This window comes from Rhinoraja longicauda, chromosome 20, assembly GCF_053455715.1.
Source record: "Rhinoraja longicauda isolate Sanriku21f chromosome 20, sRhiLon1.1, whole genome shotgun sequence".
Taxonomy (NCBI): domain Eukaryota; kingdom Metazoa; phylum Chordata; class Chondrichthyes; order Rajiformes; family Arhynchobatidae; genus Rhinoraja; species Rhinoraja longicauda.
In genome coordinates, this window is record NC_135972.1 from 21,812,843 (window position 1) to 21,828,291 (window position 15,449).

Below are 15,449 nucleotides of genomic sequence, written 5' to 3' on the forward strand. Positions count from 1 at the left end.
TTTACTTTTTAAAACTGCCCTTTAAATTCAAATAGTTTTTCTTTTGAAGAAAGCAACAGCAAACGTTGAAAGTAGCGATGATCAGGTGAAAAGCACTTACACTTTAATTTTTTTTTTTACATGGCTGCGAATTATATCAAAATTTTAATGGCATGAAAAAATGAAACAATGTAGTATAGTTGGATTTTTAAAATTAACAATGGAATTAAAGGGGGACATTGAAATTTTTTCACACTTGGAAAAAGAATATTGCCAGAAGGCTTGAGAAGCTCAGAATGTTCTCATTCAAAAAGGAAAATGGTAACAGCAGATGGAAAAGAGGGGTTCAAAATTGGGATTTCATTGCATTAGTGAACATTAGTGATTTCATTGTAACCAGTAAGGTGATTGCAAAATATTAGCAAAAGACCCAATGTATGATTTTTGTATCTGAACACATTATTGGCTGGAAAGCACATCATGAAAATATATTTGAAGTAATCTCAGTAATAAGTTTCACAAGGGAAGTGGAACTAGAGGAATTGACTCAATGAGAAAAGACTTGCAGAGATTTGGGGGTAAATGCAAAGAAAGCAGGACTAATTGGGCAGATTAAGAAGCTTTTGAATAGGCACATGGATATGATGGGAATGGAGGAATATGGAGTATGTGTGGGCAGATAAGATTAGTTTAACTTGGTATCATGTTCGGCACAGACATTGTGCGGTGAAGGGCCTGTTCTTGCGCTGCACTGTTCTATGTTCTATCATTGAAGAGTTGACAAAGGCATAGTTATCTGAAGGCAACCATTTACTCACTGCTCAGTGATGTCCAGAACATTCATCACCAGGTATTTTCACAACCTTGGTCTAAATATAATACAAAGGTATGAGCAAGTTAAGGTGAAGGGCCTGTTTCCATGTGATATGTCTCTCTGGCAAGGTACACATATGTATTGCAATGGAATGCTCTGTTTTTCTGGATGCAGCATCAACAACACTCAGGAAGTTCAACAATATTCAGCATTAAGCAATCCCCTTGAAGAGGTGTCTATGCACCATCTGTGTCTGGTGGCTACATTTTGCACCATCCACAAAGTGCACAGTAGTTACTTACTTAGGCTACTCTGAGGCACCACAAACTGATGAGCTCTGCTGCCTGTAAGCACAAGGGCACCAGGCACAAAGCAAAGGCATCATTTATAGATCCCCTTCAACATTCTCCATCCTGGTTTTAGGGACAAATTGTTATTTTGTCATCATTGTGGAGTTGAGGTCTTGGAACACTGTGTCCAACAGTAATGGGGGAGGACTTTCACCACAGGGACTACAGCAGTTCAAGAAGTTGTCTTGGCATATCTTTGCAAGTACAATGCAGGATGGGCACTAAATGATGGCCTTACCAGTGTCACCCACACCCTGATGAAGTGATTTTTAAAAGAAATGCTCGCAAAATAATTTTATTTGTAATAGCAAAAGTAATACTCGCATTGAAATGTTATTCGTAATGGTATAATTTTTTTCTGTGTGAAAAAGGTGGATGTAATCAACATCATAAGAGGTCAAGATATCAACAGAAACAATTTATTTTGATTTCGAAGAAAAAAGCCTATCATCAAAGATAGACACAAAGTGCTGGAGTAACTCAGCGGGTCAAGCAGCGTCCCTGGAGAATAGGAATAGGTGGCGTTTCGGGTCAGAATCCTTCTTCAGACTGATTCCCGAAGAAGGATTCTGACCCAAAACATCACCTATTTCTTTTCTCCAGAGATGCTGCCTGACCTACTGAGTTACTCCAGCACTTTGTGTCTATCGTTGGTATAAACCAGCATCTGCAGTTTCTTCTTACACACAAACACCCCTCCCAACCCTTCCGAATTTGGCGGAAAGTTTCTGCTTTCTTAGTTCATTTCCGCCTTTCCGATTTTGCCTCATATTTTTCCGTAAAACAGTCGGTAATTGCAATTTGTCAATTCGGTCACTAAAGGTTGCGAGGGGTTCCGTGAAAAATCTTCCGCGCCCTGGAAGTCTCCCCGAAAATGTGGCACCTTGCTGGGCAAGGCAGCCAATCTCAACCTCATCGGGACTTCCATGGCCAATTTGTCAATTCGGCCACTAGAGGTCGCTAGGGATTCGGCAAGAAATCCCCCCGCCCTGGAAGTCTCTCCGAAAATGTGGCACCCTGGCTGGGCAAGGCAGCCAATCTCGACCTCATCGGGACTTCCATGGCCGATCGGTGGGTTGAATTTGCAACCTGCGGCCGGGGCTCTGGAACTCTGGCACAGCTGGAGCCAGCACATCTATCCCCATAGCCGACTTCTTTGGCCAGCTGGATAAATCAGCAAAGATCTGGAACCAAGAGTGCCAGAAAATCAGTAGTGGTACTGTAATGAGTAAATATTAAATTTAAGTACAAGATTATATAACTATATTAATTAATTAAGATAGGGTTAAAATATAAAACACAGCAGAAAAGCCAATTACCACCTTCTCAGGCTGATTATCAATTAATGTGCGAATTTACTTCAACAAGTACTTCCGTATACTTAGTCGAGTCGCATATATCAACTTTCTTCATAACTTAGTCAGGCATTGTATGACCATTGTTCTTTTATTCAATACCAAGAGAATTGGGGTGTGTAAGGAAGAATCAAAATAGAAAATGCAAAACAAAACAATTTTTTCTTTGTGTTGCAAAACGTATCATCTTTGTTCAATAACCTTTCTATAAATAGCCGAATATACTCATGATAGGCCTGACATTGTACATGTAGTCCAATTGGAATAGACAGTTGGAAATAATAGTCGTCTTTCACACATGAATGTAGTGTGACGCGTATGCGCATTTGGCGTGCATACCTTTTTTTGCTGAAAAGTTGCATTACGCGCCATATTATGAATTTTAATGTAAAATTCTGAATTTTGGACATTAAAATTATGAATTTGTAAAATCAAATGTTAGGAGGTCTACACAAAGCCTTTCACCAGTTATTTGATGTGATTTTTGAGCTGTACTGAAATGATTCATAGTGGATTAAGTTGCTCCATTTGAACCAAATGATTGGGGACTTTCAGCCGTGATGTACCACATTAGATATTTTGTATGTATCTTTTTCAGTCAAATGGGGAATTTCTTAAAAAATGGGAAGTTTTGGATACAAAATGTAACAACGCTCAGGTTTTTGATGTGTAGAATAGAACCTCTTTTCAGCAGATACTTTTTCACTCAGAGGGTGGTTGGGCTAGGGAGTCTGAAGAAGGGTCTCAACCCAAAACGTCACCCATTCCTTCTCTCCAGAGATGCTGCCTGACCCGCTGGGTTACTCCAGCATTTTGTGATACCTTCGATTTGTACCAGCATCTGCAGTTATTTTCCTACACAAGCTGCCAGAGGAAGTAGTTGAGGCAGAAACAATAACAACTTAAAAGACATTTGACAAGTACGTAATTATGAAAGGTTTAGAGGGATATGGACCAAATGTGGGTATGTGGGGCAAGCTTAGATGGGACATTTTGGTTGACATGGATGAGTTGGGCAGTAGTGCCTATTTACTTTAGTTTAGAGATACAACATGGAAACAGGCCTTCGGCCTACCGAGTCCGGGCTGACCAGTGATCACCCGTCCACTAGTTCTACCCTACACACAAGGGACAATTTACATAAGCCAATTAACTTACAAACCCACATTCCAATGTGGGAGGAAACCGGAGCACCCAGAGGAAACCCACATGGTCATAGTGAGAATGTGCAAACTCCGTACAGACAGCACCTGGAGTCAGGATTGAATCTGGGTCTCTGGGGCTGTGAGGCTGCCATTCTACCACTGCGCCACCTCATTTCTAAGCTGTATAAGTCTATAACTTCATGAATAGCATTTTTATACATTTGGCATGGATGAGTTTTATTTTTGTAACATGTGGCACTGCAGACACAGAAACATTTGTAGCAGTGACTGGAGAGATAATGTAAGCATTTATATTGCAGTTGGCTCCAGGCCATAATTTGTCAAAGACCAGGAACATTTAAATTGAGAATTGTTGTGATTCAAATGGATTGAGCTCTGATGTGGGCAATGGTTCAATGGGGAACAGCTGTTCTCTGCAATATTCAGTCACTATTCATTGACTTGCACATTTGTGCTATGGAACATGGAATCTTCGAATGTGCCGGAACTTGAATGTTTGTGAATCCAACCTTCTGCACTGCCATTAGACTTGCCAGAGATATCAACTGTACAATTAGCAACCCAATTCATTATTGAATATGGAGAGAGAGTGAGGAGTTGTATGGGGCTTGTGACAAGTGGTGTGCCTTTGGGATTGGTGCTAGGCCCATTGTTGTTTGTGGTTTATAACAACAATAAGGCATTATTGTTAGGTTTTCTGATGACACTAAAGTAGGTGGTATTGTAGACAGTGAAAAGAGCTATCAAATCTAACGGCAGGATCTTGATCAAGTGGGCTGAACAATGGCTAATGGAAATCAGTGCAGATATGTGCAAGGTGGTTCATTTTGGGAAGTCAAACCAGGGCAGGACCTTCGTAGTGAATGGTTCGGCTCTAGGCAGTATTGTAGAGCAGAGGAATCTATGAGTGTAGGTGCACAATTCCCTGAAAGTGGTGTCACAAATAGATAGGGTTGTGAAGAAGGTTTTTGTTACCTTGGCCTTCAACAGTCAGAGTATAGAAGTTGGGACATTTTGTTACAGTTGTACAAGATGTTCATGGGGCCGCATTTGGAGCATTGTGTTAAGTTTTGATCATTCTCCTATAGGAAGGATGTCATTAAGCTGGAAAGAGTACAGAGAAGACTTGGGAGGATAATGCCAGGACTCTCTTCCTTATTGAACTACACCCCATAACAAAGCTCAATGTAGTCAAATAAAGATGAAAACGAGGGACCTCATTGGAACTTACCAGATAGCGAAAGGCCTGGATAGAATGGATGTTGAGAGGATGTTTCCACTTGTAGGAGAGTCTAGGACTAGAGGCCATAGCCTCAGAATAAAAGGACATACCTTTAGAAAGGAAAGGAGGAGGATTTTTTTTAGTCAGTGATGAAACTGTGGAATTCATTGCCACAGGTTGCTGTGGAGGCCAAGTCAATGTATATTTTTAAGGTGCAGTTTGACAGATTCTTGATTGCTAAGGATGTCAAGGGTTATGGGGAGAAGGCAGGAGAATGAGGTTGAAAGGGAAAGATAGATCAGCCATAACTGAATGGTGGATTAGACTTGATGGGCAGAATTGTCTAATTCTGCTCCTTTTACTTATGAAAAGAGATAACAGTAGCAGCATTTTAACATGGTCCTTGCTTTGCACTGTTTTACTGTGAATGTTTCTGCAAATACCAAATGATCTGCTAGGTGGCAGCAGAGGTTGAGAGATCATTGTTTAATTTTAAACTTGAATCTTCGATGAGGCGATTTTTCTCCTCAGGAAATAACTGTTGAAAATTATATTTCACTCTTCTCTCCACAATTTACTATCTTTCTCTTCCTGATTGTGGCTGCATTTGTGGAAGTTGGTGGGGAGGGTAGTGTTGATTGTTAAGGGAAAGAATAGGAAGTCATTTTCTTACTTGCTCTCACTTCTGCAACCCCTCCTTCCACCTCCCTCTCATCACCTTGTTTTCTACATCCCTAATCGGTCACTCTTTCTTTCCCTCTCTCGGTCTGTCTCTTTGAACTTTTTGGTTATTTCTGTCTTCTTATCTTTTGTGTGGCCAGTCCCTCAGGTTGAAGAATGACTTCCTTTGATATCAGTTCCATAGGTTCTGAGATGGCTGGCCGCAGACTTTAACACAAATTGGGCAAAAGATGGGTGGGTGGATAATGTGCAGAGTTACATGCACAGGGCTTCTGTGTGCTCTGCATAGAATTAATTTCTTAATCCTGAATGTTCTCTCCACGTTGAGCAGTTGCAGGCCAAGGATTTCCTTGAGTTTGTGGAAATATTGCACTTTGTGCTTATAAGCCAATCCTTCGACCAAATCCTCTGTCACTCTGCTACAAACAGCACATTCCAGTCACATAACATGCCATCCACTGCACTCGTCAGTGCACCCCAGTCACTGCAGTGCAGTCAGCACACTCGAAGCCTTTTCTGCTCGTGCTCATCTTTCATTGCTTCGTGCACCAAGCACGACTCTGTGTCCCCATTTCCCTTCTTGCGCATCATAGCATGTGCCTGATCACCTCCTCCCACGGCTCTCTCTCTGCCTGAGTGATATATCCCTTGAATTGTTTTGCATCCACTCTTTAGAAGCTGCCTGATTCTGATTACTGAATCCTTCTACTCGAGGTGCCCTGTCATTGACACTGAGCTTTCTGAACGGAATTATGAACAATATCCTTTTGTTAAATCGTGACCAATGTACAAATCAAGTTATTTTTCTTTTCAGTATGTGCTGCTAACTCAGTGAACGGTATTGCATAAACTCTGCTGCTATGGTAACAGATTAGGATGAGTCAGGACTGGAATGACACCTGCTAAATTCTGATCATGTGGACAGAAATTCAAAAAGCATTCATCTGTAGGATACCTATCCTTTGTTTATGCAAGATTGTACTTTAATGAGTCTCTGCAGCATCCGCCCTTCCTCAGAATCTTCCCGTATGGACCAGCTTGGAAAAAGTTCATATCTTCCCATCCCCTCCCCTCTCTGCATTCCGCAGAGACCGTTCCCTCCGCAACTCCCTGGTCCACTCGTCCCTTCCTACCCAAACCACCCTAACCCCGGGCACTTTCCCTTGCAACCGCACGAGATGCAACACCTGTCCCTTTACCTCCCCCCTCAACTCCATCAAAGGACCCAAACATTCTTTCCAGGTGAGACAGAGGTTCACCTGCACCTCCTCCAACCTCATCTATTGCATCCGCTGCTCTAGATGTCAACTCATCTATATCGGCGAAACCAAGCGCAGGCTCGGCGATCGCTTCGCTGAACACCTGCGCTCGGTCCGCATTAACGCCACTGATCTCCCGGTGGCCCAGCACTTCAACTCCCCCTCCCATTCCCAGTCTGACCTCTCTGTCATGGGCCTCCTCCAGTGCCATAGTGAGGCCCGCCGGAAATTGGAGGAGCAGCACCTCATATTTCGCCTGGGCAGTTTGCGGCCCGGTGGTATGAACGTTGACTTCTCCAACTTCAGATAGCTCCTCTGTCCCTCCCTTCCCCTCCTCCTTCCCAGATCTCCCTCTATCTTCCTGTCTCCACCTATATCCTTCCTTTGTCCCACCCCCGACATCAGTCTGAAGAAGGGTCTCGACCCGAAACGTCACCCATTCCTTCTCTCCCGAGATGCTGCCTGACCTGCTGAGTTACTCCAGCATTTTGTGAATAAATGGAAAAAGATTCTGTCTCTGTCTAAAAATCAATTGTCGCCTAGCCCCTGACTACAGCATTGATTTCATTCAGACACATTGATTGCTCTTGTCCCGTTTGGGCCTTGCTGCTCTTTCCTCTGTGAGACTACCAAGAGAGAGGATAACTGGCAGGCTAGGAGTTGGATGTGAAAGTCAATCTGTGCAGCAAGTGAATCAGAGACGGTAAGAAATCCAAATCTCACAAGGTGAGAAGCAGAGTTGAAGAGTCCAGAATTGGGCCCAGAGTAAATGAAGTTAACACAAAATGAACTAAAAGTGAGCACCATAAACCTGGCTGGTCATAAAGCACAGACACAAAATGGTGGAGTAACTCAGCGAGAAAATGGATAAGCGGCATTTTGGGTCGGGACCCTTCGTCAGACTCTAAAGGAGGGTCCCGTCCCATCCTGAAACGTCGCCCACCCATGTTCTTCAGGCATGCTGTCTGACCCGCTGAGTTACTCCAGCATTTTGTGTCTTTCCTTGGTAAACCAGCATCTGCAGTTCCTTGTTTCTACTTGATAATAAAGTTACCACACTTCCTCCTTCCTTTCAACCTCCATCAGTGATTCATATTTTTCACAAATAGGTACAGGATACAGCTTATCACATTACTAATTGAGGCACCATTTTGACCTAGCACTGACCTTGTTTTACTCACATCCCAATATTTGCCATCACTCAAGCATTTTGCAGCTACTTATTTTTTTACTGTATGTCGTTTAAAAAAAAAATCCTTTCCTTCCTCAGTGTTTGTGTGCTTCTTCACACTGCTGCAATAGCACCTCAGCATGTGCAAATGTCTGAATTGTCAACCAACTCGTGTTTCTTCCACTCGTGCTGCCAGACCCATGTGTCGAGATTCTTCTGCTTCTATGCTCACAAATGGTTTTTTTCATTGAATTTAGGTACAAGCAGGGCACAGGAAACAATGCATCGCGCGGTGAATGCAGTTTGTCTTATATCTGTGGTTTATTTGCCCACCTGACTTAACTACCGTAATAGTAGAGAAATTGTCACATTAAGGACATTTTAGATAAATGTACAAGGTTACATTTTCATTTGGCGATATTGTAGGAATTGGGACGATATTGCGCCATGTTGACCCATTATGAAACATCCTAACTTGCAGCAAATACTGTCAAGCTTGTCAAAATGAAATGGTTCCCTGTTTCTAAACGAGTTACAGTATGAAGTCACATTTCAAAAATTGGCCGAATGATGAGCAAGGTTGCTGTTTGGCTCAATTGTGTTGCCATCGTCTAGTTTATTGCCAAAAAACATTTGATTTAGTTTTTATTTTAATTTAGAGATACAGCTTGGAAACAGGCCCTTCAGCCCACCGAGTCCGCGCCAACCAGCGATCCCCGCACACTAACACCTTCCTACACACCAGGGGCAATTTACAATTTTATTTAAACCAATTAACCTACAAACCTGTACATCTTTGGAGTGTAGGAGGTAACTGGAGCACCCAGAGAAAACCCACGCAGGTCACAGAGAGAACGTACAAACTCCATACAGGCAACACCCGTAGATGATTGTGTATTAATACTGACCAATGCAACGTGACTCTTCTAGTTGAAGGCATTGTGAAAAATTAGGCTATTTTAAGTTGGTGCAAGTATTCTTTCCATAGGTCAACTGCATAGCAACAGAGTTATTTATTTTAATGCTCCTGCAGTTCAGAATGTTCATAATAAGTAGTGACTGTGAGCGTTACCATGGTTTCCACTGGAGTTCACCAATACTCATTTTCTAAAACAGCTACTCTGATTCTTTTTAGGCTGCTGCTGACTTTCAGAAAAATGAATTCCTTTAAGTAGTTGAGGAACAAAATATCATACCGAAATATGTCTATGTATTGGAAAGAGGAACAGTTTGGGGCACCATTGTGGTGCAGCGAGAGAGTTGCTGCCTTACTGTGCCAGAGACCAGGGTTTGATCCTGACTATGAGTGCTGTCTGTACGGAGTTTGTGACCACAAGGGTTTTTCTGGGTGCTCTGGTTTTCTCTCGCATTCCAAAGACATACAGGTTGGTAAGTTAATTGGCTTCGGTAAAATCGTCAATTATTCCTAGTGTGTCGGACAGTGTTAGTGCTGATTGCAGTGTTGATTGCTGGTCGGCATGGACTCAGTGGGCCAAAGGACCTGTTTCCGTGCTGTATGTCTAAAGTCGAACGTTTCACATGCATTTTAAAATCAGAAGCATATGAACTGTTAAATATTATTGTCATTTTTGACACAAATTGGGAAATATGTTTGCCTTCACAGTGACTGAAGATGTAAAATAAAATCTGCCGCTGAAGTTGATTCTCCTCATTGTATTTTGTATACCATTGCTTGGAGTAAAACTAAATGTCCCTTTTGAGAAGCTGTTGAATTTGTTAAAGTCATTGTTCGGAGAAGCTGTTTTATCAGTCATTATAATTTTACCTTTAATTGAAGAAAATCTTCACATCAAATTGCAAATTTATTCCAGTGAAAAAAAAGAGCATCATCTGATCCCTGACTATGTCATACTGTTGTGGAAACATGGATTAGAGCACACTAAATGGATTGCCTATGATGATTCTGTGTTGTGTAAGAATTTTAGAAAGTTTCCTAAAACATGGTGCCCAGAACTGAACACAATACGCTAAATGCGGTCTCACCAATGTCTTGTACAACTGCAAGATAACTTCCCAACTTCTTTACTCAATACATTGGATGAAGGCCAATGTGCCAAAAGCCTTTTTGACCACCTTATCTAACTGCGACTGAACCTTCAAGGTACCCGCACTCCTAGATCCCTCTGCTCTACAACACCCCCCCAGAGCCCTATCATTCACTGTGTAGTCCTGCCCATGTTAGACGTCCCAAAATGCAACATCTCCCAATTCTCTGTATGTCCCCTCTGTATGTCATGTTATGCTATGCTGTTTTATTCTACGATTCGCACATAATTTCTTAAACATCTGTTACATACTTGTGTTAAATTATACTGTTGCAAATCATTGTCAGTTCAAGGAACAGTTTTTTTATTATTAAAAAGGTTTGGGTGACGTTTCAGGTCAGGACCCTTCTTCAGACTGGAGAAGTCTGTCTGAAGAAGGGTCCCGACCCGAAACGTCACCTGTCCTTTTTCTCCAGAGATGCTGCCTGATCCGTAGAGTAAAGGGCCTGTCCCACTTAGGCGATTTTTTTGGTGACTGCCGGCGACTGTCAAAGTCGTAGCAGATCGCTGAAATTTCTTTTACCCGACGACAATGACCACGACAATGCCAAGTCAGGTCGAGATTACACCGTCTTCTGAAAGATCGCAAAATTCCCACACTGTCAATGCTTCTCCGGCGTCCTAATTTTCGCTGAAATCACTGACAAGTCGGTAAGTACTTGAGAGTTTTGAACTATAACACCTTGTATGGGTTACTTAAAAACCAAGCTTCACTGTAACAAGGAATAAACTGGATTTACTTCCAGTTTACTAATAGCTGTACTAAAAAAAAAAAAATTTTAAATTGGTTAAGTGGATTTTTGTGAAAAGTGTGTGGGCATTCTTTGAAAATGTAAGGGAGATGCATATCTGGTTTCTGGGATGCATATCTGGGTTTGGAGCCCACTTTAAATGTAATGGCTGATGGCCATAAACATTGCGAAAATTCCCATGCTGTCAATGCTTCTCCGGTGTCCAAATTTTCACTGAAATCACTGACAAGTCGGTAAGTACTTGAGTTTTGAAATAAAACATCTTGCCCGGGTTACTTGAAAACCAAGCTTCACTGTCACAAGGAATAAACTGGATTCACTTCCAGTTTATTAATAGCTGTATTAAAAAATAAAAAAAATTTAAGTGGTTAAGTGGATTTTTGTGAATAGTGTGTGGGCATTCTTTGAAAATGTACGGGAGATGCATATCTGGTTTCTGGGTTGCATATCTGGGCTGAAGGCCATAAACATCGCAAAAATTCCCACGCTGACCTGACCGTCATACTGTCGCCTCCAATCTACCTGTCAAATGTCCTGACGGTAAATAAATTGGTTAAACACAAGCATTTTATGGTATTTTGAAATGACTTTTACTTATTTTAATATTATGTGCTTCTAAATACATCTAAGAGAACCTATCAAACCTGGGGACCTCAGGTGACAGCGCCCGCAATAAGCAACGATACCTGGCGACAAGCCAGCCGTCGCCGAGAAATTTCAAACCGGATGATTTCTCAGCGACGCGCTGAGATCCACTACGATTTTTGGAAGACTCCTCACGATCATGCCCGCGGCACCCCGGCGAACTGTCGGCGACACCTAGTCGCCTTAAAATCGCCTAAGTTGGACAGGCCCTTTAACCCAGCACTTTGTGTCAACTTCAGCAAACTAAAATTATACTTTCAGAGGAAAAAAACTCCAAAACAGTTACTTCCATTTTGTCTATCGTTGTGGTTTTATTCATTTTATAGTTGACCGTCCTTTTTCTGTTGTATCTTTCTTCAGTTTCCTGAACAATTCATAATGTTATCACAAGATTCTTTATTGTGATGTTAGAATGAAGGATATCGACCTCCAAGAAATTATACTATTGGTAATTTTTATCTTGTTTAGCTGTTGCTAGGTTACATCAATTTTGATAAATGCTAATCCAGTCCAACGTTGTTATAATGGTGAATGAATGGAGGCAATCCATCCATTAAAAGTATCTCATTATTTTTGTTTTCAGGCTTTTAATAATGAATATATTATTTTCCACTTCTCGATCCTTTTCATTGGTAATTAGTTTTTCTTTGTTCTGTCGTGCATTTGCTGTTTCAGATGTTTTAAGAGCACCCAATATGATCCTAAAGGATTTTGAATTTGGCCATTTGTATTTTTCTGTGGCATAGTAAACCGTCAAGCAAATTTTCATGTTCAGTATGACATGGAAGGTAATATAAAAATGAGTTTAAATTCTTCCAAATTTGAACTCTGCAAAAACTACCATCTTTTCCGTTTAAGAGGGAACATTTATGTTATTTGTCATATGCAATGGATATAGAGTCATAGTGATACAGTGTGGAAATAGGCCCAACTCGCCCACACCAGCCAACAATATCCCAGCTACACTAGTCCCACTTGCCTGCGCTTGGTCCATATCCCTCCAAACCTGTCCTATCCATGTATCTGTCTAACTGTTTCTTAAATGATGGGATAATCCCAGCCTCAACTACCTCCTCTGGCAGCTTGTTCATACACCCACCACCCTTTGTGTGAAAAGGTTACCCCTTGGATTCCTATCAAATTATTTCCCCTTCACCTTGAGCCTATGTTCTCTGGTCCTCGATTCCCCAACTCTGGGCAAGAGACTCTGTGCATATCTACCTGATCTATTCTTCTCGTGATTTTGTATACCTCTATAAGATCTCCCCTCATCCTCCTGCGCTCCGTGGAATAGAGACCCAGCCTACTCAAACTCTCCTGATAGCTCACACCCTCTGGTCCTGGCAACATCCTTGTAAATCTTTTCTGAACCCTTTCAAGCTTGACAATATCTTTCCTTTAACATGGTGCCCAGAACTGAACACAATATTCTAAATGCGGTCTCACCAACGTCTTGTATACACTCTAGGCTTGTATACACTGGAATTTAGAAGGATGAGAGGAGATCTTATCGAAACGTATAAGATTATTAAGGGGTTGGACACGTTAGAGGCAGGAAACATGTTCCCAATGTTGGGGAGTCCAGAACAAGGGGCCACAGTTTAAGAATAAGGGGTAGGCCATTTAGAACTGAGATGAGGAAAAACGTTTTCAGTCAGAGAGTTGTGAATCTGTGGAATTCTCTGCCTCAGAAGGCAGTGGAGGCCAATTCTCTGAATGCATTCAAAAGAGAGCTAGATAGAGCTCTTAAGGATAGCGGAGTCAGAGGGTATGGGGTGAAGGCAGGAACGGGGTACTGATTGAGAATGATCAGCCATGATCACATTGAATGGCGGTGCTGGCTTGAAGGGCCGAATGGCCTCCTCCTGCACCTATTGTCTTATGCAACTGCAACATGACCTCCCAACTTCTATACTCAATATTCTGATGAAGGCCAAAGTGCCAAAAGCCTTTTTGACCACCTTATCAACCTGCAACTCGACCTTCAAGGAACCATGCACCTGTACTCCTAGACCTCTCTGCTTTACAACACTAATCAGAGGCCTACCATTTACTGTGTAGGTCCTGCCCTTGTTCGACGTCCCAAAATGCAACACCTCACACTTCTCTGTATTAAATTCCATCAACCATTCCTCCACCCACCTGGCCAATCAATCCAGATCCTGCTGCAATCGTTCATAACCATCTTCACTATCTGCAAAACCACTAACTTTTGTATCATCAGCAAACTTGCTAATCTTGCCTTGTAAGTTCTCATCCAAATCATTGATGTAGATGACAAACAGTAACCGGCCAAGCACTGAACCCTGAGGCACACCACTAGTCACAGGCCTCCAATCTGAGAAACAACCTTCCACCATCACCCTCTGCTTCCTTCCATGCTGAGGTAGCTGAGGTAGCATTGTGATTCGGGTTGTGCAGGGTGGTTCAAGAAGATGATGGTTGATGGGACGAAGCTGTTCTTGAATCTTGAGGTAATTTTTCAAGCTCCTGTTCCACCTTCCTGATGGTAACTCCAAAGACGTACAGGTATGTAGGTTAATTGACTGGGTAAATGTAAAAATTGTCCCTAGTGTGTGATAGTGTTAATGTGCGGGGATCGCTGGGCGGCGCGGACTCGGTGGGCCGAAGGGCCTGTTTCCGCGCTGTATCTTTAAATCTAAATCTAAAATCTAAACTGTGAGAAGAGAGTGCGGCCAGGCTTTGATATTAGCTGCTTTCTTGAGGCAACGTTGCGTGTAGATCCCTTCAATGGTGGGGAGGTCAATACCCATGATGGCACATGCAGGGTCCACCACTTTCTGCAGTGTCCTTCATACTTGAGCATTTGAATTATCCAACCAGATGCAACAGTTCGTATGCTCTTCACTGCACACCTGTAGACATTCATGGAGTATTCAGCGCTGCAAATCTCCTCAAACTTAGGAAAGACGTTTGTGGGCTTTGGTGAGCTTTTCCTCATGATTGCATCAATGTGCTGGGCCCACAACAGATAATCAGAGATGTGTATGCCCAAGTACTTGAACCTGTTGACTCTCTCTCCCACTGTCTTCAATCAGTCTGAAGAAGGTTCGGAACCCGAAACATCATCTGTCCATTTGCTTCACAGATGCTGCTTTTATTGCTGAGTTCCTCCAGCACATTTGCTTTAAATTGGTTTGTTGGCTCTAAGTTGCTTTGGGGCATGCTAAAGCCATGGAAGCAAGTCTATTAGTTTGACACTCTCTTGTTATAATGCACTTTCTCCAATTTCTGTTGTATAAATGTTCATCCTGTTCGAAGTGAACTAAATATATTCTTGTTCTCTTTGTGCTACAAAGAACCGCCACCAAATAATGCAACATGTTATTGATATATTTTTACATATTTCTCTTCTGATTTGTCTGTTGGTGGTTAAAATAATTAAGCTTCAATAAGGTAGGTTCTCAATGCACTGCCATTTAATAAAATATAGGGCAGTTTGCATCCTAGCTGTAATGTTATCTGTAATACAATCTATTTATTTGTTGAATAAATTATGACACTGTGAATGAAGCCTACAAAGATTTGAAGTGTTGAGTTACATTTTTTTTTAATGTAATAGGAGTACTTGCAAGGAAACTAATAAAACAGTAAGCTTGGAAAAGTTAATTGGCATTTGAAATAGTATGAGTTAATACATGAGTTGACATGGATTTGTTGAAGGCAAGTCGAATGTGTCTAACCTAATGTACATCTGCACATCTGTACTTTCAATATGTCTCTAATAAAGTACCACAATAAACGTTAATTTTAAATCTCTACAGACATTGTTAATGCCGAGCATAAGTTGCAAATGGACTTCAACAAAAAGCGGTGAACGTGGTAGTGGTACAAAGGATCTAATGAGTGGTGATCCTAAAGTGCCAATTTTAGGACCGCCACTCTTTTCAATGCATTTCAACAATCCTCAGCAGAATACATAGGGCAAAATTTCAAAATGGTAGACGATACAAAGCATTGAGGAGAAT

The 15,449-nt window shown here is 41.8% G+C and overlaps 2 protein-coding genes across 9 annotated transcripts in view; one reads left to right on the forward strand and one right to left on the reverse strand.

Moving 5' to 3' along the window:
* nav3 (neuron navigator 3) overlaps positions 1-15,449 on the reverse strand; it is a 579,072-nt gene that overhangs the window by 558,823 nt on the left and 4,800 nt on the right. The gene's annotated exons all lie outside the window — the stretch shown is intronic.
* osbpl8 (oxysterol binding protein-like 8) overlaps positions 1-15,449 on the forward strand; it is a 120,883-nt gene that overhangs the window by 47,478 nt on the left and 57,956 nt on the right. The gene's annotated exons all lie outside the window — the stretch shown is intronic.